Source organism: Talpa europaea (genome assembly GCF_964194135.1).
Source record: "Talpa europaea genome assembly, chromosome: 4".
Lineage (NCBI taxonomy): Eukaryota > Metazoa > Chordata > Mammalia > Eulipotyphla > Talpidae > Talpa > Talpa europaea.
In genome coordinates, this window is record NC_140070.1 from 122,086,932 (window position 1) to 122,110,222 (window position 23,291).

A 23,291-nucleotide genomic window follows, 5' to 3' on the forward strand; every position below is an offset into this window, starting at 1 on the left:
GGGGTGTTTCATGGGAAATCTGGGTGGTCTTGGTTCCCCAAAAATGCTCCCGTCGTCGTCTGCTGACACTCTCTCAAATAATTTGGTTATTACCAATGACAAGCGTCGGGACCTAGTTGCAACTCAGTTTCCGCAGTGTCTGAAGTTTACTTACAACCTTGGACTCTGCAGGCTCCAAGATGAAGAGTTTCCGTGCCTTTGTGATTTACATTTACAGTTGACTTAGGAAGTTTGCCGTTGGTTTTCTTGTTGTCCAAACAAGAATCTTAGTCCGGTCTAAACTTGTTAATAAAATATAGTGGGTGAAGCGATGGTTCTTTTTAGTCTGAGTGGTTATTCCCCCTTCCCCCACCTATAATTAAGGGATCCACCTTCCTTCCCCCCCCCTCCTTTTTTTTCCCTCCCTTAACGACTCCTTTATCAGATGGAATAATAGAAAAGGCCGTCCTGGTGTTTTAGCCAAATTGCCATAAATATCCTGGTTGCACATGGAAGATGACACAAGTCGGTGACTTCTCGCCTTTCCCAGTGTGGTTTTCATTTTTGTTAAGTAAGATTCATGCGACATTGGTGTATTTCAGTAATCCTGACTTCCTGGGACTGTGTGTATTCACCGTTTTGATAAGTTTATGGTCTAGGGAAATAGAGCAACTTTGTCTCCATGAAAACGGTGTGCATGTTGAGTTGTATCATGGGAGTTTTCATGGCAAGCAAGCTTCAGACATTGAGGGTTCTAGAAATAGCATTCACCTGTAGAGGAAGGGTGGCAGAAAGAAATACATCTGAGAGTGGCCAGGCTTGTGATTCATGTTTATACATTTTGCTTTTAAATTGAGGTTTTCCTGTTTGCTTGAAATATATTTTTTCCCTCCTATTCTGCTGTCCTGCACTGTGTATTGTATGTAATCATAACCATTAAATCTGTAAATAACTACTATTTTCTGCTATTTGAGTGGTTAGAATCAAACCTATAGGGCACACTGCTAATCTGTATGGGGGATGAAAACAATATGTGCATAGAAAAAGTTTTTCTTACATTTAAGGAACTTAAGAGATCTGTAAATGGCATAAAATCGTTGCAAAGCTCACCGTCAGTTTAGGAGATGTTTTTCTTCCAACATAGACCAGTTTGGGATACTAATATGGGAGACACCTGTGGTCAGTGGAGTGGCCCCTTGTGGAGGTTGTAGTTTTGCTTTAAAAGAAATGTTAGCTATTTTAATAACTTTTTACGTGTGTCCAGGAATGTTTTTGTTACTTGTGTTCTCAACATCTAATTAAGGATTTTCATGATTACCATAATACATACCTAACAAGAGAATAAAAAGTAACTGCTTCCTGTGTATTGGGAACCTTTCAAGCCAGTATGCAGAAAGGGCAGAAGCTTCATGTAAATAAATATAGGGGTTACTGATACAGAGATGAGACTAATGGACCCTTTGGATGACTACTTGTTGAATAAATACATCTGTTGTGTATGGAAATTAAATATAAGTGCAAGCTTGTCAAAGGAACAGCAGACAAAGGAGCCCTCCAGTTGACTACAGCAGTATTACTTCGGAGAGTTTGACTTGCTACATCTTGGTGAAGTTAGTGGAAATAACTTGTTGGGTTTAATTTCTGTTATTTATATAAGAAAGAACGGAGAGGAATGTGAGTGGCAGTAGGTCAGAGAAGTGAGATGGCAGAAGTGTTGGCACAGCCTGGGGCTTTGTATTTTTCTAGTACAAGAGTTTGACTCATTTTATAAATACTTACAATATAAGTTACTGAAATGCAGAAAAGGAAAGTAGTTAACATGGAGACATTGATACAAATCCAAGAATTGGCAGGAGTAGGGTCTGTTTTGTACAATACCCTGATGGTATCTCCAGGTTGATCTACAACAGGAATTTGAATCAAAATAAATGAAAAATGAGTGAGAGAGATGCTGAAGAGGTTTGCTGCTCCACTTCCTCTGGGATTGAACTCTGGAAGCCTGCAATTAACTGCCCCATTACCAAGAGCCAGGAGAAAGGGACTCTGCTGGGGCTATGCTTTACAAAAGGTGTGAGATGTTTTCTAAGTCATAGAAGTGGGTAGTATTGGACTTTGTGAATAATGGAACAGAGACATGTGGAGATGTTACATCACTTGTTCAAGGTGACACATGATTGATTAAATGATGCGCTAGGATTGAAACTTTGGTCTTTCTGGGCCCTTATTCATGCTTTTTCTAGGTGACTGTGGTGGTACCATATTTTCCCTCTTGTATTGTCAGTCTTGCATGTGCATGGTCTTGCAAAACTAGTGTTTCTCATCAAGTTTATGATTCTGTCGTTGTGCGCTTCCACTCAATGGGTCAAGTTATAGCATGGACAGATGAAATTCGTAGGGCTCAAACATTTTTGTGCTTTATCCTCTAGAACTGTTTAATAAGATGTAATCTGCCTGTCAACTGCTCAATTTCCGACTTCAGGATTGACAGTGGTGAAGTAGCCTGAGTACTCCTGGCAGAAATAGGAAAATGTGGTTCCATATCTACAGCTAAGAAGAAAAAGCAAATAAGTTTTATGCCTAATTATCCTCAGAGTACGTACTTCTGAAAATATGAAGAAAATCTTCTAAGTCCTTTTGTCTAGCATAGTGATTTGGTTAGTGGTCCTTGAAGTCAACTACCCAGGTTCAATTTCAGGCACCCCCACTTACTGGATAAGGGGTGTTATTCTGTGTTTCACTTTTCTCTGTGTATTGGGGACAGTCAACTTCCTAGAGTTCAGAGGATTGAGAGACTCGTATGTGTATGGCACTTAGAAGAGTGCTCAACATACATGTAGGATCATGCAAAAATGTGAACGGTTTACTGATGTTGATGAATTTGGTTTTCAAGTTTGTGTCTTTGTATTACATTTTATATGCTTGTTATAATGGAGGGATAATGTCTTAGAAAGAATTTGCCAGTTTTACTTCCTGAGTTCCAGGGCATAATACTTGAAATAAATGTTTAATTTTGAAGTTGTGATTTAAGGCTTACCACATATCTTTAAGCATTTGTTTGGATTTTAATACTAAATTGGAATACTATCAAGTTATACATGGTTAGCATAGGGTACAGTAGTGGATCTTTTGTATGCCTTTGTTGCTGTTTTTTAGTCACCTGGACTTGGACTTTCAAAAATCTCTCCCACCACTTGAAATATCATAGAGCTCTTTTTTTTTTATTTTTTATTTATTTATTTTTTTTTTTTAGAAAGGATAGTAGAGGGGTTATTTCTTTCTTCATTTTTTTTTAAAGATTTATTTATTGATTGATTGATACATACATACAAGCACTGGGTACAGTCAGAAGCGCAGGAGGGTGAGAGAATTCACCAGAGCCAGAGTGGGGAGCAGAGCAGGCAGAAGGACCGAAGTACACTGCTGAGGGGAGCAGCGGGCGGCAGGAGAGGTCTGCGCACCATGTGGGACCCTCCTCCGATGGCCAGGGAGCAGCCGGGGATTGAACCGGCGCTGCAGAAGCTGTGGACAGCTTAGCAACCCAGCGCTCAACCGCTGCGCCACCGGGGAGGCCCCATAGAGCTCTTTTTAAATAAAAAGGGAATTTTGTTTCTTGAGGTAGGATCCTACAGTACCTGGGATCTGCTTTTTCAGATTTCCGTGCTTACTTCAAGTAGGTTATTGTTTTCTCTGGCCTTGACCTTTCTTTCATCTGTTTCTTGTTTCATATTTTCAGTTGCTGTCAAGACAGTTCTGCTTGGAAGTTGTAGATCTCTGAAATATCTGTGAGCTTTGTCTTATTTCCACTTGCCCTTTTTTTTTTCTTAGCATTCTTATTTTAGCAGTAATTTTAACTACTGATAGAATTCTATGTGTCAGAACCTGCATAGATGCTTTGACAGGTAACAGTGACAATCTGAATTGCTGATATCCTGATTTTAATGATGAGGAAATGAAGGCTCAGGTAGTAAGGGGCACACAGAGAGGTTTTGGCCCAGTGTCCCTGAGTTGTAGGCCGGTGTTCTTTACTAGCAGTTTACTGTCTGTCTTCTCAGTGAATGACTAAAAGAATAAACGGTTTTAGGTGTGGGTTGTTGCAATAATTTTCTAGTTGGTTGCCTTCGGTAGTCTGTTTTCTCCATCCTATCTTTTGTAACAACTGACAGTGTCATTTATTTAAAATACTGGTTTCCTCATGTCTCTTCCCTGCTGGAGGAGAACCCATAATGGCTTCGCTTTGCCCACTGGATTGAGTTCATTGCTTTAGTTTGGCTTTTAAGGCTCCTGTTCAGCTTTATTTCCCGCTCTTCCCCGACTGGAATTTTTAACTGCCCATCAGACACTGCAGTTTTGCCATGCGCTTTTCACCTCCACTTCTGTACAGGCTGCTCCTTCTCTTTGTCCTTTAGTTTCAGTCCCACTTTTTCCATGAAGTCTTTTTTGGCTTCCTGACTTGAGTATATTTCTTTTATTGCTTATAATGAATATCATAGGCAGCATAATCATTGACTGTTCCATAGAGAAGTAGATATAGTTGTCATGGTATCTATTATCAGTTTATCTGTTCCCCCTGCAGTAGATTTTAATGGTAAAGCTGTGAGGTATTCCAAATAACCCAGGGAAATTTACTCTGAAGGCAAATAAGTTGGTATTTATTTCCATTTATTCATTGTCCCATTAGCCCAACTACATACCACATTTCTTGAAGGAAAGAACCTTGTTCCTTATAGTGTTTACCAGAATTCTTGATTTTTGTACCATACCATCTTCATGTTAAACTGGATTGTTTCTACAAGGGCCCCTGTTAAAATAAGAATGGTGACTGCTGATGTGGGGGAAGCTTCTCTTTCACTTGGGCCTTCAAAATTTTAGGTGTACTGTAATCAGCCAAATGTAATTGTTAATTTGAATTTTAGTACTTATAGTGTTGACAAGGAAGGGGAAAAAACCTAGATCCAACTTAGTGTGAAATGGAATGGATAGTTTTGTCCTCTTAATCCTGGCATAGTAGCCACAATATTGGTGAAAAACCTTGTTTAGTTGGGAATCAGTGTCACACTGTTAAATTTCTTTATTTTTTTGCCAGATACAATGCAAGTTAAGATTTTGTCCTTTATTTTTTTAATCTCTCAGACTTTTTTGCTCATTACTTTCTCATTAAGTGTGCCTAAGTAAGATTGTATCCTAATTCTCAGTATGTGCGACAGTATTGTGACCACAGTGGAGTTTCATTTGAGTCATTGCTGTGAATGTATTAGCAGTCCATATAGAGTTTATTATTTAGTCTAAGTGAATTTGATCTACCAGAACAATGTCATCGTATCTATTTCCTCAGTAGGTTTTAATGGTAATGTTGTGATGTATTAGTGATGTATTAGTTCCAAACAACCCGGGGTAATTTACTCTGAAGGCAACTAATTTGGTATTTATATCCATTTAAAAGTTTCAAGTTTTAAAATATAGTATGAATTTTATATATTTTTTCCAGTATGATTGTATTTGCAACTAGCAGTGAGTTGGATGTTACCCTGCTTTCTTAACTCAGAATTAATACAAACTGTAAGGATCATGCTGAAAGAGCAGCAATTTTCATTAAACATGGAAAGAGAATCCAGATTAAGGAAGAAGTTTGGGAGAATTCAAATACTGTACAAAAACGAACAACACCGTAAGAAAATTGATAAAAGAAAAATTAACGGAAAAAATTTTCAGAAATCGTTTTGAAATTGTGGATCCTGTCTCACTGTTACAGACTGAATGTTTGTGTTCCCGCCAAAATTCACACGCTGAACCCCTAACCCCATCTTCCCATGTGATGGTATATGGAGGTGAGGGGTTAGAAGGTAACTAGGGTTACATGAACTAATGAGGGTACAGGTCCTGGTCTAACAGCGTTAGTGCCCTTAGAAGACAAGACAACCCGAGAGCTTCTTGCTCCCTTTGATCCCACAAAGAGATCATTTGATCATACAGCCAAGAGAAGAGACCTCAAAATAAAACATCCCTGCAGCACCTTGATTTTGCAGTTCCCAGCCTCTAGAACTATGAGAAGTAAATTTGTTTAATCAAAAAAAAAAGGGGGGGGGAAGAAAAGATTTATGTGAAATGAATAGTTTGAAGATTAAAAAAAAGACTGGATAATGAATGTCTTTAAGTTGGGGATTTGCCACCTATTTCCTCTTTATCTATTGAAAATTTCTTTTGGGAAGTAAAATTTAAACAGAAATTGGGAGAAGTCATTACAGATGGTCATTCCAGTATCTGAATATAATAGTTTTGCTGTATAGGAAATTGTGTTCTGAACACCCCAATTTTTTTTTTTTTTATAAGGGGAGGTGATTTGAATAAGTATACATGTTTTGTTTGTTTTTTTTAAACATTTATTTATTTATTTATACAAGCACTGGGTACAGTCAGAAGTGCGGGAGGGTGAGAGAATTCACCAGAGTCAGAGTAGGGAGCAGAGCAGGCAGAAGGACTGAAGCACACTGCTGAGGGGCGCAGTGGGCGGCAGGGGAGGTCTGCGCGCCATGTGGGACCCTCCTCTGGTGGCCGGGGAGCAGCCGGGGATCGAACCTGCGCTGCAGAGGCCACGGGCAGCTTCGCAACCCAGCACTCAACTGCTGCGCCACCGGGGAGGCCCTCCCCAATTTTTTTTTTTTAAGTAAAAGATGTTTAAAATTTTAATTACCTTTTAAGAGTGAAGAAGTTTTGCTTTTCAGGAACTAAAATAATCAACTTCTGTATCATATTTTATCTGAGATCAGAGGTAGTGTCAGTGCCTTTCCTTATTTGTTCTGCATTGTGTCCTTTTCAGCACACTAAATGATAGGACACTGTAATGAGGTAATCAATGATTCAGTTAAGTGAGTGTATTTTTGTTCTTACTACATAGCTTCTTGATGGTAGGTAGTATTTTAATATAGATGCCATATTAAGCAAATGAGTTTTTACTTCTTTGTAAAGCCATAATTACATAGATAAAGCATTTTAGTTTCTAGAAATTTATTTCTAAGAGGAGCAGAGAAAATGTTACCTGAACTTGCTTATCCATTCAGTCAGTACTTATATAGTTATTTCTGTATAAAGCACTGCAATTTTGTCATTTACTTTTACTTTTTTTTTTTTTTTTTTTTTTGAGGGAGCACTACTTGGGGAAATTTGCTCAGATTTAAAAGATAACGGCCATGTAACAGTCAGAAAGTACTTGATATGCACATAATCAAACACTGCCAGACAAGTTACAGTGAGCATATTTTGATGGCTACCTTTGATGGAATACAGCTTATGGGTTAGAAAGAGACATGTTTTATGCATTCCTGTTATTCCTGTTAATTTGAACAGGCTAATTGGGTAGAGTGTATATACTAATTTTGTTCTATTCCTATTTTGTGATTATCAGATTTCATTAACTCACAGTATAAGGCAATTGGGTCATCTACTTTGGGTTTCTGAATCAGGTAGTGGGAATAGATAATGAATGAATTTCCTTAATAGCTTTCCCCCCTTTCTGTAAAATTATCCTTTTATGGTATAGTATTTATCATATATGTCTGAATTTTTCAGTGCTATTTGTAGCTGTAGCAAAATTCTCGGCCACCTTTTTATATACAAATTAATATGCTTTGGGCTTGCAAAAATTTCTCCAACTAAAGTGATGTGTTTTCTGTAAATCATCCTTCCTTTTCTTAGTAAACAAAATATTTTTCTGAGGTCCTAGACTGAGGCTTGAAGTGTTAACTGTTGCCCTATCAAGGGGATAGGTTTTCTATTTTTTTTTCAAAGATTTATTTTATTTATTTATACAAGAGTTGGGGTATAGGCTAGAGGTATGGGGGGCGGTGTGAGGATTCACCAGAGACAGTGGGGAGCAGAACAGGAGGACTGACTAAAATACACTGCTGAGGGGAGCAGCTGAAGAGACAAGGAGAGGTCTGCTGTGCCATGTAGGTTAGCTCCCTGGCCAGGGATGGAACTGAGGCTGAAGTGGCTGCTGATAGCTTCATATTGCGGAGACTTGAACCCCTTGTCCCACCAAGGGAGGCCCAGGTTTTCTATTCTTGTACAAAAACTGACTCTCACACGGATTTCTTTGATCTTAGACTTCATTATGGCCTGCCAATAGAGATCACTAGTTTTAACACCTGGTGAAGGATGTTTTGTGTGAATTGTTCCTTTGCAGCTTTGTTTAGATTTGATGTTTATGTCTTGTTAGCATTTAAAGGGTCTTCTCAAAGTTACAGTTAGTTGAGAAAAACGAGGAGGCAGAATATTTTGTATAGTCTGCTGCCATGGTAGCTTGAAGAAAGGGAAAAGATTAAAAAGGAGGACACACAAAATGGAATATATGAGAGTGTTTGTGTTTTGTATGTTTTGGGTGATTTCAGAATGATACACGAGAGAGTAACAGTGATTTTTGGGGATGGAGAAACCAAGTGGTTATATATGTGGGAGAGTTTTATTTTTATGTATAATTTTAAACTGCTTGAATCTTAGTTAACATTACCATTTCAAAAAATGATTTTGAAAAATCAAGGTGTTCAGTTAAGAATTCTTAATTTTACTATTTCTTTCATTTTGAACAGTAAGAAAACTGTGTTAATTTCCAGTCCATTTTTAAAGTGCTGGAACTGTGTATATTTGTACAATCTTTTTTCTGCAGATTTGTTAGCAGAATTAGTCACTTGGAATGATTAAAAAATACTGGTTTTGGGCGTCCCCGGTGGCTCAGCGGGTTGAGCACAGCGCTGTGAAGCTGTCCGCAGCCTCTGCAGCTCGGGTTCTATTCCCGGCTGGCCAAGGGGATTCCCACATGGCACAGCAGACCTCTCCTGTCCTGCTCGCTGCAACCTTCAGCAGTGTATTTCGCTCATCTGCCTGTTCTGCTCGCCACTCTGTCTCTGCAGGGTCTTCTCACCCTCCCATGCCTCTGGCCTGTACTCCTGCTCGTGTGTGTGTGTGTGTGTGTGTGTGTGTGTGTGTGTATATATATATATATATATAAATCTTAAAAAAAAATTAAGTTCGCGGGCCTCCCCTGGTGGCACAGCGGTTGAGCGCTGGGCTGCGAAGCTGCCTGCAGCCTCTGCAGCGCCGGTTCGATCCCCGGCCACCAGCGAGGGTCCCACATGGTGCGACAGACTTCTCCTGCCGCTCCCACTGCTCCCGCTGCTCCCCTCAGCATTGTATTTCAGTACATCTGCCTGTTCTGTTCCCTGCTCTGGCTCTGGTGAATTCTCTCACCCTCCTGTGCTTCTGACTGTACCCAGTGCTTGTATGTATGTATGTATGTATGTATGTATGTATGTATGTATAAATCAATCAATCAATCAATCAATCTTTAAAAAAAATTAAGTTTGCTAAAAAAAATTACTGGTTTTGTTATATGTGTGTGTTATCAGATTCAATGTGTTTTGTGATAGTGAACTGCTGCTTTTCAATTTTTTTCTTTTCAATTTTATCTGAAGTTGATAACTAGAAATTAATTCAGTGTAAATTTTAAAAGGAATTTTTTTGTTGTCCAGATATATGTAGGATTTGATTTTAGAAGTGTTGTTTTGTCTCAGGGTTTTGGAAATCCTGGTGAGAATTGGTGTTCTCACCTCTTAGTAGTAGATTTTAATAGTTTTTGATCATCTTTGATGTAGTAGGACTTGTGAAACTATAGATTCTGATATTGGCATGGATTTTGTCTTGTATATAGTATTCCAAGAAATCACATATATTAGGTTCTGATTCCACTTTTGGTTGCAGTTGATATCACTTGTAATTGTTCATTAGTTTAGTTTGCTGGTAAAAAAATCTTGCCTTCCAGTTGTGCTCATTATTTTCAACTGAAGCTGAAGTAAACTCAGCGCAAGCACCTGTTTTTGTGCATTTGATTTTGCTGTACTGTGATCTGACCCTCGTCTTCGTGAGCTCTCTCTTGACAGCAGGACTAGGTGAGCTAAGGTGAAGAGCTTAGCCTCTGGAACCAGGAATACCTGGTTTGAATCCTCTCATCTCTACTTACTAGTTGTATGGCTTTGGGAAATAATGTAGTCATTCCAGGTCATTTCCACTGTGAAAAATGGGAATAAAATAGGATAATATTTTCTTCACAGAGCTGTTGTGAGGATTGAAATGAGAATACGTGTAAAGCAGTTGTCAGAACCTGGTACATAGGAAGCGCCTAATCCTAACTACTTGCAGCATCAACAGCTTTAGAGAGGCAGAAAAGTGACACCCTCTTGTAAACTTTCATGGCTTCCTGTGGCAGCAGAAGAGAACAGGATAGCTAGAATTTCCAGTTCAGAGGGCTGCGGCTGGCTTTAGTGACTGAACTTTTGTATTGCTCACTCTCAAATGAGAACATGTACTATGGAGTTTCGTTATGATTCTGATGCATATGTTGTCTTACAAGTAATATTTTATATCGAATCTGACCTGGCCTCAAGTAATATTTTATATCGAATCTGACCTGGCCTTGATATTTCATGCAAAAAGTTATCCTGGTTTTCTTTAAAAATAAACGTCTTTTTGCCCCTTGGAATGGAATCGCTAATCTTTTTCTCCAGTCTCTGGGAGATCAAGCTGTCGGTGGATACTGCTTGAATGGCTCATTTTCAAGTATGTGTTATATATTATGAGAACTTTGACATGGACGCTAAGAAATACATAGCCCAATAAGGGATATGCATATGTCCAGAAAATACCGAAGTCAAGTTTTCAGGAAATATTTGCCTTAATATCTTGTACATACTCATTTTATGAGTGTGCCTTGCTTTTGTAAACCTGTAAGATAATTTTATAAGTAGTAATGATTTTATTATTTACTAAATTTAGAAAGTACTGGTTCAAAGGAGTGTAGAATTGTAACTCAACATTTGTGGACAGAATTAGGACTTACAGATGTTGTTATTCTGAATGATAGAGTTGGGTAAGTTGTACTTATTGGTATTAATGTCTGAAGGTAGTAGTATGAGGCTCTATTAGAATTTTGAAATTCTAAAGCCACTATACTAAGTTTCTTAACATTTCTTTAGAGATGTTTGGATAGATTGTTTTATACTATTTAAAATTGAGCATACCATGTTTTGTTGACTGTATGAAGTTATACTTTTTGAAGATTAAGGTGCTTATGACTGTCTTAAATTGACATCTTGGCTTATGACCACTGGTTGTCTGTTTCTAGCATAGACCTCTCTCCTTGAGTGTTATTTGTAGACTCCTATAACATTAGGTAGGTCATTTCTGAAGGACAGTTGTGTGTTTCTTCCATAATCAGTGTTGGGCACATCGTAGATTTCCATTCATGTTGAGTTGAATCCATGAGGTTCTCTGACTGAGAGACTGAGGTACAGGTTTCCTAGTACAATAATGCTTGCTTATTTTGAGGGTGATTCACATATACCCAATTAAAAAGTATCCATTCATTTTTCACAATTTCCTGAATTCTTGGATTGTACTGTGTTCATATTGTAAGAATTGTGAGGCTCTGTTTGATAATCTAACATCCTAAAGTTTTTGGCATCTGCAGAGATGATATGCTCAGAACCTGGGGAAGTCCTTGACCAGATGTTAGTAGTTAAGCTTGAATTTGGGATGTTGCGTTGACTTGTCCACGTGTTCCTGATGCTCATATATATTAGGTCTCCCCTTTCCTCCTTGTTCTTTTCCTTGATTTTAACCCTGCCCTGTACCTTACAGTTTTATGCCATTCTAGCCTGACTTCTTTCTGCTGCTTGATATTAGATGTGTGCATAGCACACCTGCCAATTCCTTCCATTTTGACCATGATCTTTTGTCTGGGCTCTGAGGCCGTGCACACTTCATACCCTTTGTGTCTTTAAATTATCCATTGCTATACAAGTGATTGTGCCCAGATTGGTTTTTTTTTTAAAGATTTATTTATTTATTTATTTATTTATTTATTTATTTATTTATTTATTTATTTATTTATTTATTCATACAAGCACTGGGTACAGTCAGAAGTGCGGGAGGGTGAGAGAATTCACCAGTGCCAGAGTGGGGAGCAGAACAGGCAGAAGGACTGAAATACACTGCTGAGGGGAGCAGTGGGCATGGCAGGAGAGGTCTGCGCTCCATGTGGGACCCTCGTCGGCAGCTGGGGATCGAACCGGCGCTGCAGACAGAGGCTGCAGGCAGCTTTGCAGCCCAGCACTCAACCGCTGCGCCACCGAGGAGGCCCCCAGATTGGTTTTTAATTCTTACCTCTTCTCCTGATTTACTACTACCCACATTCTAACATGGGAACATCCTGTATTTTCTGTGTCTAGGTTCAAATTGGTACAGGCTGGCAGTGGCATTATTATTTTCATTTAATGTTAAATGGTAAGAAGACTTAATTGAAAGATAGAAGGGTGTCCTACATGGAAGAATAGGAGTAGATGATAACATCAAATTGTCAGCATGAACTGGGGCAACATCCTCAAATTTTAGCTACTGAGGTAAACATATCCAGAATATTGTGAGATATTGGCTATTTGGAATGGAGATTGGAGATAAGAAGTCATGGTAGATGTAATTTTGTTATAATAATTTGGACACTGAAAAATTGAAGATGGCACTATTCTCCCTCTGCCCCTGCACTTTTTTGAGATATAAAGATAACATCTGTTTTTATCCATGGGAGATAATGGAGTGATTTTCTGGAAACCAGACTTTGCTGGAAGGGAAGATAAGGGCTTCAGTTTTAGGGTTTCAGTTTTAGGGCCTCCTGGTGGCTCAGGGGTTAAGTCTCAGTGCTACCAGGCTATCTCCAGCTGTGGAGCCTGCCTCTGTCCTGCTCCCCTCAGTAGTGTATTTCAGTAGATCTGCCTCTTCTGCTTCTCAGTCTGTCTCCGGTGAATCTTCTTACCCCCTGCACCTCTGACCTACACCCCAGTTCTTGTATGCATAAAAACATAAAATACTTAGAAGTTTCAGTTTAAAAAGTTTTTTTTTTTTTGAGATTTGTTTTATTTATACAAGAGCTGGGGTACAGGCCAGATGCGTGGGAGGGTGAGAGGATTCACCAGAGACAGAGCGGGGAGCAGAACAGGCAGACTGACGAAATACACTGCTGAGGGGAGCAGCGGGCGAGACAGGAGAGGTCTGCTCGCCATGTGGGTTGCTCTGAGGCTGGGGATCGAATTGGCACTGCAGAGGCTGCGGACAGCTTCACAGCGCGGTGCTCAACCGCCTGCGCCACCAGGGAGGCCCTTCAGTTTAAAAATTTTAAACTAAAGTAATTGCCACACAATATCTGTGATGTTTTAAGAAATATTTATGCTTACAAATAATAGTTTTAAAATTTATCAACAGATTAGAAAAACTACGGAGGCTAGAAAATTTAAAATATTAATATTTTTCCTTTGCCCTTAGATTATTGAAACAGGTAAGATACTATTAATTGGAGATAGGAACATACTTTTTCTTTGAAAAAAAATTTTTTTTAACCTCTGTTTACTTGTCTGCAAGAGATGCCTTTTGCTTAAGTGGATAATTTAATGTTTTGTCCCCTAGGCTGTTAGAGTTTTGTGTCTGGGTATAGTTTCTAATTTGTTGCTTCTCTGTTTGGTTTATTCTCTTTTTGGGTCATACACTCTCATGAATAGTTGGATTTATTTCATCTAGTCTCATTTATGTTTCTTGCATTTTCTTCTGGATGACTCATATATGTTTTGCTAGTAGATAACATTAATTGGTTGGTTGTTTTGGTCTGACAAATCAACATAGAATTGACTTCTTACAAGTGAGAACTGGTAGTAGCAGGAAAAGTGGCTTTTTTTTTTTGAGATGTGCATACAGGCATACTAATGATCTTTTGATAAATATTATGATAATGCACATGGTATAATTACATGAATGAGTATATTGCTTTATAGAATGCACAGTAAAAATATTTATACATGCTGTTTTGTCAGGTACTGCAATAAGATGCTCAATAAATAATCAGTTTCCTTCCTTTTTCCCTTCCTCCTGTGGGTTTTCCCTCTTAGTATAAAATCCAAACATTCTTCCATAGTGTCCACCCCTCCCCCCGTGTGATTTGGCCCTTGGCCACCCCACAAACCTTATCCTGTTTCACAGTACCCTTCTTTTTGCTCCCTGTGCTCAGCCATACCAGCTCCACGCCCACTGAACAAGCTTGTTCCTGTCTCAATGCCTTAATTGCTTTGCTCTCTGCCTCAGGCTCTGCCCTGAGATTGTCAGATGGCTAATTCTTTTGTGTCATTTAGATTTCATTTCCAATGACACCACCTCAGAGAGGTCACACTTGAAGTAGCTGCTTCTCCCTAGCCACTTTTCTGTAGTCATCAGACCCTTCTTATGTTCCTCATAGTGTTAATCTCTCTAAAATAGTATTGATTATTGATTTTTTTTTTTTTTAAATTTACCTGTAGGACTTAAACTTCATGAGAACAGGGATGGGCTCTGTCTTTTTCACTCCAGAACTTAAAATAGAACCTAGCACTTGTTCAGTAAATATTTGAGTGCAAGTGTTCACTCAGGAATGTTTTTGTGACCAACTGATAATTTTAAACTAGCTTCATTTTTAGAATACAATACTGGAAATAATTTATTGAAAGGTCAGCAAATTGGAAGAGTCTTTACTATATTGATAATTTACATTGAGAAGTGCAGGACCATAAGTGAGTGCTGTCTGCTTTTCTCTGGGGAATGCACTTACAGGTGATATTTGACTCAATCTGGAAAACCAAGTAAGTGGATATTTTTGAGCCAGTTTGAAAATGTATTTGTGCTAATCATACATGTTGAGATTTGAAGAGGTTAATGATTCATTTTTTAAAAAAGAATGAATGTTTTATACAAGTTCATTAATGTTTTATACAAGTTCATGAGATTAATGTTTTATACAAGTTCATGAGATTTTGTAAATTTCCTTTTCGTTACTTGCGTTAATGGCCTGATGAATAATGGCCAACTTTCCAAAGTTGGTGTGAGCCAGAACCCTTCTAGTTTTGCTATAGAAGATCATTTCAGATAAACTTAAGCCAAAAAGGTGAATTCATTGACAATATGAAATCCAAAAATGAATTGAATACTCAACTATGGGAAGAGCATTGAATCATCTGTGCATGAATCATCTCAATCTGGAACCGGATCATTTGAATGCTACCAGAAATCTTTTACAGGTGTTTTCTTTTGTAGGTCAGTTTCTTTCTCTCATAGGAAGTTGACTTTCTTCACATTGCTGAAAATATAACTTGTATGTCAGTTTTTATTTTGTTTTTCCCTTCTATAGATACGGTTAATCTCTGTCTCTCTTTCATTTGGAAATTTTTTGATTGACTGGCTAGTTTGGTTTGGGAAGGTGCCCACCAGTCAGTGGCCATATGAAAACAGTAGCTGCTCCTGAGTGTAGTTAGTGGGAGTATGGAGAGAGCTGGGGGAATGACAGTTGAGTAAACAAGGGAACAGCTGGCCAGAAAGCCTCTCTTCCCCCAAATGTGTGTCTATTTTTAGCTGGGAAGGTTGCACCTTTTTTCCATGACTGTCACTTTAAATTCTCTTTTAACCATAACTGACACATAATTTGCCCTATGGTTTTAAAACTTTTCAAATGTAGACCCATTTCTAAAATGAGAAGAAACTGAAGTCCCTTATGTGCTCGTCTATAGCTAATGTGATGTTCATATGAATTCCTTCTCAAAATGAGTTGCATGGTATAAAAAAATGATACTGTTTGTTTTGGTTTTGTTTTTAACATTCTGCTAATTTAACAGCTAATGGAAGCTGGTATTTGAGGGCAGCTGTTAGAAAATTATCAACAGGTTAATTATACATTTAGGGGATATTTTAATCACTGGGGAAGATAACCCACCCTCACCCTAAGCAGATACTTAATATAACAAAATTAACAAGTTATATACTTTGAGCAATTACTATTTTGAGCCTTATTTCATCAGTCCACTAAAATAAGAAAATGGTTAACCATGTGTAAAAAGCTTACAATGACTAAAGAGATACTTATCTTTTCGTATTTCAGTTGCTTCATCTATAAAAACACTGAGCTGGGTTTTTGAAAGACTTCTGGATTTAATGCTTTTGACCCTATGATTGCACATAGAATTTAAAAATTAAGTCATTGTTCAACCAAATTAAATGGAAAATGTACAGTACTGATTTCAGGTTAATTATTACCTGAACTGGTTTTTCCTAAAGAAAATATTTGCGTTTCTTTGACATCTTCTCAATTTTGAGTAGACTAGCCTTAAAATTATTTTTTAGGTATGTGTAGATGAATCTTGTTCAATGCATTAGCCTTTGGGTTCAGGTACATTTGTTACATAGCATTTCACTGTAGAGAAAATTAAAATAGCTTCAGTTACACTTTTGAGAATGATTTTTTTTTTTTTAATAGAGGCATGTTTTATTTATTTATTTGTTTGTTTGTTTGTTTTGTTCATACATGCACTGGGTACAGTCAGAAGCGCGGGAGGGTGAGAGAATTCACCAGAGCCAGAGCGGGGAGCAGAGCAGGCAGAAGGACCGAAGTACACTGCTGAGGGGAGCAGCGGGCGGCAGGAGAGGTCTGCGCACCATGTGGGACCCTCCTCCGGTGGCCGGGGAGCAGCCGGGGATCGAACCGGCGCTGCAGAGGCTGCGGGCAGCTTCGCAACCCAGTGCTCAACTGCTGCGTCACCGGGGAGGCCCGAGAATGATTTTTTTTTTAATGTCTTTAATTGTATGATTGTTGAATGTAAAGGTCAGTTTACTAGCCTTTTTTCCCTTTTGCTTACTACACATTTTAGAAATTATACTAAACATTTAAATCTCAGTACTATAAAAAATGCTGTTCATAGTCATATTTTTTAAACACCAACGTAAGTCTCAAATATGTGCATGTTAATGTCTTTTTTTTTTAAAGATTTATTTACACAAGAACTGGGGTACAGGCCAGATGTGCCAGATGTGTGGGAGGGTGAGAGGATTCACCAGAGACAGAGAGGGGGAACAAAACAGGCAGACTGATGAAATACACTGCTGAGGGGAGCAGCGGGCGTGATAGGAGAGGTCTGCTTCGCCATGTGGGATTCTCACCGGCTGCCTGGGATCGAACCCGCGCTGCAGAGGCTGCAGACATCTTCACAGCGCTGCGCTCAACTGCCTGCATCACTGGAGAGGCCCTGTGCATGTTAATTTCTAATCGACACTATTATAATCTACAATATAAAGTCATCTACAATAAAAAAGAAACATGAGTAGTATAACAGTAGGTTGAGAGAGGGCAGGGCATATGTTAAGGCAAAAAGATGCCAAACAGGTTAGCCTTTTGTGGCAAACAGCTTTGTTTATATGGGTAGCCTGTAGTTTGTAAGTTGGAGAGTGATGAGAAATGACAGGAAAGGTAAGCAAGGATAAATGTAAGTTGTGAGAAGGAGTTTGGGCATTCTTCTGTGATGGGCAACTAATGAAGGATTTTGAGTCAGAATAGCAGAATTATTCAACCCTTGATGTATAGTGTGTGATGGATGAGGTGATGGTTTGGGAGGAAAGGGCTTAGCTCTGGATAGAGAGGGGAGAAGTTGAACTGGTAACAATGACTCAACATACTTCTGAGATTATTGCAAAGCGTCCCCCCCCTTTTTTTTTTTTAAAGATTAGTTTGTTTATACAAGCACTGGGTACAGTCAGAAGTGAGGGAGGACGAGAGAATTCACCAGAGCCAGAGCAGGGAGCAGAGCAGGCAGACTGACAAAGTACACTGCTGAGGGGAGCAGCGGGTGGCAGGAGATGTCTGCGCGCCATGTAGGACCCTCGCTTGGCGGCCGGGGGTCGAACCAGCGCTGCAGAAGCTGCGGCGGGCAGCTTCGCAACCCAGCGCTCAACCGCTGCGCCACCGGGGAGGCCCAAAGTGTTCCATTTTTTTCGTTTCTGAAAAAAAAAAAAAAAAAAGGGGAATTCAGTAGAGAATGGTACTGAAAAGAACTAAGTACTGGTTTTCTTCTCTGACTTCGTACTGTTCCTTTTGTGATGAAACCAGGGTTATGAAAAATGAAGGTTTGTGAGGCATGGGGGATTAATTTGCTATCGAAATACTAATGGACAAAAGCAGGGAGGGCAGGGCATGAAGGGGAAATTATATGGGAAGGAGAAATTCCCTTACGATGCCTTAACCAAGGAATAATGAAATTAAGTGCTTATTTGAGAATAGACACAAAAAAATGGATTGGTGTAGTATAACTAGTTTAGAAAGTTTTCTCGTGGGTGTTAATTTTTACTGAATTCTACATTAGTCACTTGATGTAGTTTGAAAAGTTTTCTAAAAGATTTTACTGTAACAAAAGTTGTTAAAATCTCTGATACCATTAGTATTAATCTTAAATTTAAGTACTCTTTCAGTTAATTTAAAATTGTGTAAATAATGCTTTAAAAATTTACTATTTTGGGCCTCCCTGGTGGTGCAAGGGGTTAAGCACTGCACTATGAAGCAATCCACAGCCTCTGCAGCATGAGTTCGATCTCCAGCCGACCAGGGAGAAATCCACATGGTGGGGCAGACCTCTCCTGTTTGCCCACTGCTCCTCTCAGCAGTGTATTTCATCAGTCAGCCTGTTCTGTTCCCTACTCTGTCTCTGGTGGATCCTCTCACCCCCGCATCTCTGGCTTATACTCCAGCTCTTATATGCATAAATAAATGATAAAATAAAAATTACTATCTTGAAATTATTTTCAATACAGGAAAAATGCGAAAATAGTACAAAATTCCTTTGTAACCTCTATCCAACTTCCCCACTGTTAAATCTTATACACCATAATATATTGAACAAATTTAAGAATTTGCCATTGACAGAGTACTAAACTATAGACTTTATTTGAATAGCTCTGATTTTTTCCACTAATGACTTTTTTGTGATCTAGGCTCCTACAGTGTATTTAGTTGCTTTCTTAGTCTCTTCTGATTTGTGACAATTCCTCAATCTTGTTTCTCATGACCCTGAATGATATTGGTTTATCCAGTATTTAGTGATTGGATTGATGTTATGAGTACTTGGAGAAGATTGCCGCAGAGGTGATGTGCCTAACTTTTATCATGATGATAATACTGGCTGTTGGTACTGATGATACTAACCTTATTCACTTGGTTAGGGTAACGTGTGGATTTCTTCACTATGAAATTACTGTTTTTTTGTTTTCTATATCTCCTCACTATAAGTGAGTCAGTAAGTCACTGATTCAAACCAAGGGATATCTTCTAGAGAGGAAAGTTAACAAGGAATTGGCATTAAGTTAAAGTCTTACTGCACTGCTCAAGAAATATTTTGGGGTTATACTCTGAGACTGTATGGATAACATTTTTTTCTTTAAAGCTTTGGCCAGTATTTTTAGCATTAATCTTGTAGCATTTTGTTTGCAGCAGTGGTTACTGTGGTCTCTGGTGACTTTTTTAGTATCCTCTTAACTGATACATGTATGTATTGGGTTTTTTTTCCTTTATGGATTTATCCTATCCCCCCTGATTTAATTATTCAATCATTTATGGCAATGTGGATTGGATATTTTTAGGGGGGAGGCTTTAATTTGATGTAATTTGATATTATGACTATGTATGTTGCTGTGCAAGTTGTTCCAGCTTTGGCCAACCAGAGCCTTTTGAATGTGGCAAATCCTTTGTTTTTTAATTATTTCTTTCTTTTTGACACACAAGCGGCTCCAGACTCATGTTGTGTCTTCCCTATCCTAGTCCTAGGTTCAGCCATCTCTCCAAAAAAGTCCTGGCTTTCTATTCACTGGAATCACAACAAAAGTTTTTGCTAATTCGGGAAGTAATGTCTTTATATGGATTTATAGAGTGTCAATATTGGCTCATAAGTTTTTTTGCAACAAACTTTTCTTAAGGCTTCTGAATCACATTTACTCAGCAAACTTTTAATAGGTGTTTATGTGCCAGCATTCATAGACATTGGGAATCCAGGGACAATTAAGACAATGACCATTGATCTTAAGGCGTCTCAGTATGAGAGCTTTTCTCTCCCCCCCCCTTCCTTCCCCCCTTTTTTATTGAGGGTCTGTTATGTGCCAGGCACTGTACTACATGTGAACAGGAAATAAGGACTTGATAAGAACAGCACCGTTTGCTTTTAGGAACACCTGGCAGGTGGGTGGGTTCTGCCCCCAGTGTTGGGCCAGGGGATTGTGGAGCAAATCTTGAAAGACAGCTTGATTTTAGCTAGATGTGGGCTTGAGTGTGGAGGTTGGGAAAGGTACCAAGAAGGAAGCCACTCTAAGAAGAGGAAACATAGTGGAAAGACCACAGGGGTGATAATTATGAGCTGGGTCTAGAGATAAATGTTCTTGTCTGTGGGGTAATAGTTTTGGGGAAGATGGGAGGAAATGGTGGCAGAATCCACATTAGGAAGGTCTTGTGGGTAAGCCAAGGCTTTGCAAAGTTGAGGGACTCTTAAAGAAGTTGGAAGGTAATGAAATCAGGTTATGCTGATAGCCTCTTGAAAGGTATATTGGTTGTGGTTTTTTTTTTTTTACATTTATTTATGCATACAAGAACTGAGGTACAGGCCAGAGGTGTGGGGGGTGAGAGGATTCACCAGTGGCAGAGTGGGGAACAGAGCAGACAGACTGACTGAAATACACTGCTGAGGGGAGCAGTAGGCGAGTCAGGAGAGGTCTGCTGAGCCCTGTGGGTATCTCCCTGGCACTGGTACTGTAGTGGCTTGGCGGTAACTTTAGCACTGTCTTCAACGCCTGCACCACCAGGGAGGCCCTGGTTTTTATTTTCTTTAAATTTATTTATGCATATGAGAGTTGGGGTATAGGCCAGAGGTGTGGGTGGGAGGTGAGATGATTCACCAGAGACAAAGTGGGGAGCAAAACAGAGGGATCTACTGAAACACACTGCTGAGGAGAGCAGCAGGAGAGGTCTTTATGCCATGTGGGTCAGCTCCCTGGCTGAAGATTGAATTCATGCCACGGTGGCTGCTGATAGCTTCATGGTGGTGAGACTTAACTCCTTGCGCTACCAGGGAGGCCACTGAATGTACATTGGCTACCAAGGATTTATTGCTATGGTATAAGTGAGAAGTGAGCTTCTCAGATTTTAATCTCTTACCTGGAGAGCTTTAAAAAGTCTGTATTTTAACATTGTTGAGTTCCATTCCTAGCATTTAATTGGTTTAAGGTGGGGTCAGAGAATTTGTATTTCTAGCTGGTTTCCAGTAGAGTTTGATGCTGTAATTCTTAGTTTGGGACCAAACTTTTGTATCCACCGTACTGTGATAAAGAGAATGAAGAGAAGGGGCTAGGTGGAGGTAATTAAGGCAGTTGGTCATTGTGGAGGTGTACACCTGATCTGTTTGCCCCCCATCCCCCCCTTTCCCTCCCCCCCCCAGCCCTACCCCCAGGTGCTGATTCTATGCTGTCTTGGTCTTGGCTTTGGCCTCTCGGGTTCTCTGAAACTACTGGCTCTTTTTGCATTAGTGAAGAAACAAATTGTGCAAATTGTTCTGTGTATTGTCTGCTGAAAAATTGTGCCACCACACCATTGCTGGAATTTTTTTATTTTCTGTATTGAGTAACAGTTATAATAGTTACTGATTGGATGTTGCTATTGTCCAGTATATGTCCAACTATGTAGTGCATAGTTTACAAAATGTTTATGTGGTAGAATTATTTTGGATAGTTGTTTATTCAGCATATCTGCCACAGCCATGGTTTTCTTAGCTTTGACTCTTTAATAAATGTGTCCTAGAGAAATTCGACAGACTGAAAGTGAATGTAACTTAACAAATAATAATCTGAACATGTTGAAATAGTTTTTAAGAAAGTATGAACAGGGCCTCGCCGGTGGCACAGCGGTTGAGTGCTGGGTTGCGAAGCTGCCTGCAGCCTCTGCAGCGCCGGGTTCCATCCCCGGCTGTTCCCTGGCCACCGGAGGAGGGTCCCTCCCCTCAGCAGTGTACTTCGGTCCCTCTGCCTGCTCTGCTCCTTGCTCTGGCTCTGGTGAATTCTCTCACCCTCCCACGCTTCTGACTGTACCCAGTGCTTGTATAAATAATAAATAAATAAATCTTAAAAAAAAAAAAAGTATGAACAGCGGTCAAGTTCGGGGATTTTTTTTTTTTTTTTGTGGCTGCAAGATGGTTCTGGTTATTATTTTTACTTTAGATAAACATTTACAGTTATAGGTAAGATGTAACTTTAAAGTCTTTAAAATTGATATTCATGTGATTCAGTCTTTACTGACATGGAGACATACTGAAATGATAAATTCTCACTTTTCACAATTGGTTAATGAATATTATCCAAGGAAATAATAAAACAACCCTACTGCATTAACAACTGAAACAGTTTTCATTTTGTTACATTATATGTAGTGTGTGTATGTAAACATGGAATCTAGTTCTAGAGATTCAGGTATAAGGGAAAATAAATTCTGTGGGCGGTTAGGGGACAAAATGATTTACAAAAGTGAATTGCTTAGTTTAAGACGATTAGTTACATGGATGATTGAATTGCTAAGGCATAGGCAAGAGAGAGAGGGTATATTAATACTTGCCCCTCTGCCCCATATATTTATTTTTCTTCTAGAGAAAACAAAGTGGATAAAGATTGCAATAAAGTGAATACTTCAAGTTTTAAATCGTAGTAAAATAATGAGTTTTTAGGTTTAATATGTAAATGTAATTCAAAAGTAATTGGTTTTTTATTTTACAGTATATACTTAGATATTTTTGAATAATGTTGGCATTTTAGGATGCATAACTATGTAGAAGAAAATTTTGTTATATTCATGTCTCTTGTCAGGATGAACACCAACTAGAGCAGTAGCAACTGATTATAAGAAAATGTTGCGTTTGGAGCATTTAGAAACTAGTTTGTAATTATGTAGTTTCTTTTTCACCTGAAGTAGTAACATGTTTTAAAACTGTGTAGCCAGGGGAATAATTTTTAAATGCAATTAGAGATTGATAAATTATTTTCAATTTACCCTTGTCAGAAACCTGGTTTTTGTTGTATAACGGGTTTGTATCTGATGCATTGATAGATTTGTTGTTACATGTAAGAATTTAACTTAACTGTAAAGGTATTGAAAGTTGGTGGATTATTTCCTACTTTCTGATGTGAAAGCCCAAACTTGTCATTACAAAATTTGCTGTTTTTGTCTCATGACGTATTTTTAGATGCTAAGAGAAAGGAATGTAATAAGGGTAAGGAAAATTATAATGCTATTATAATGCATTTATTTAGCCATTATAAAAATAACTGACAAGTTCCAACAGGTTTGAAATATTTAAAAGTTAAAAAGTTCAAAATACACATTATAGTAGAATATGTGTTCTATATAATGC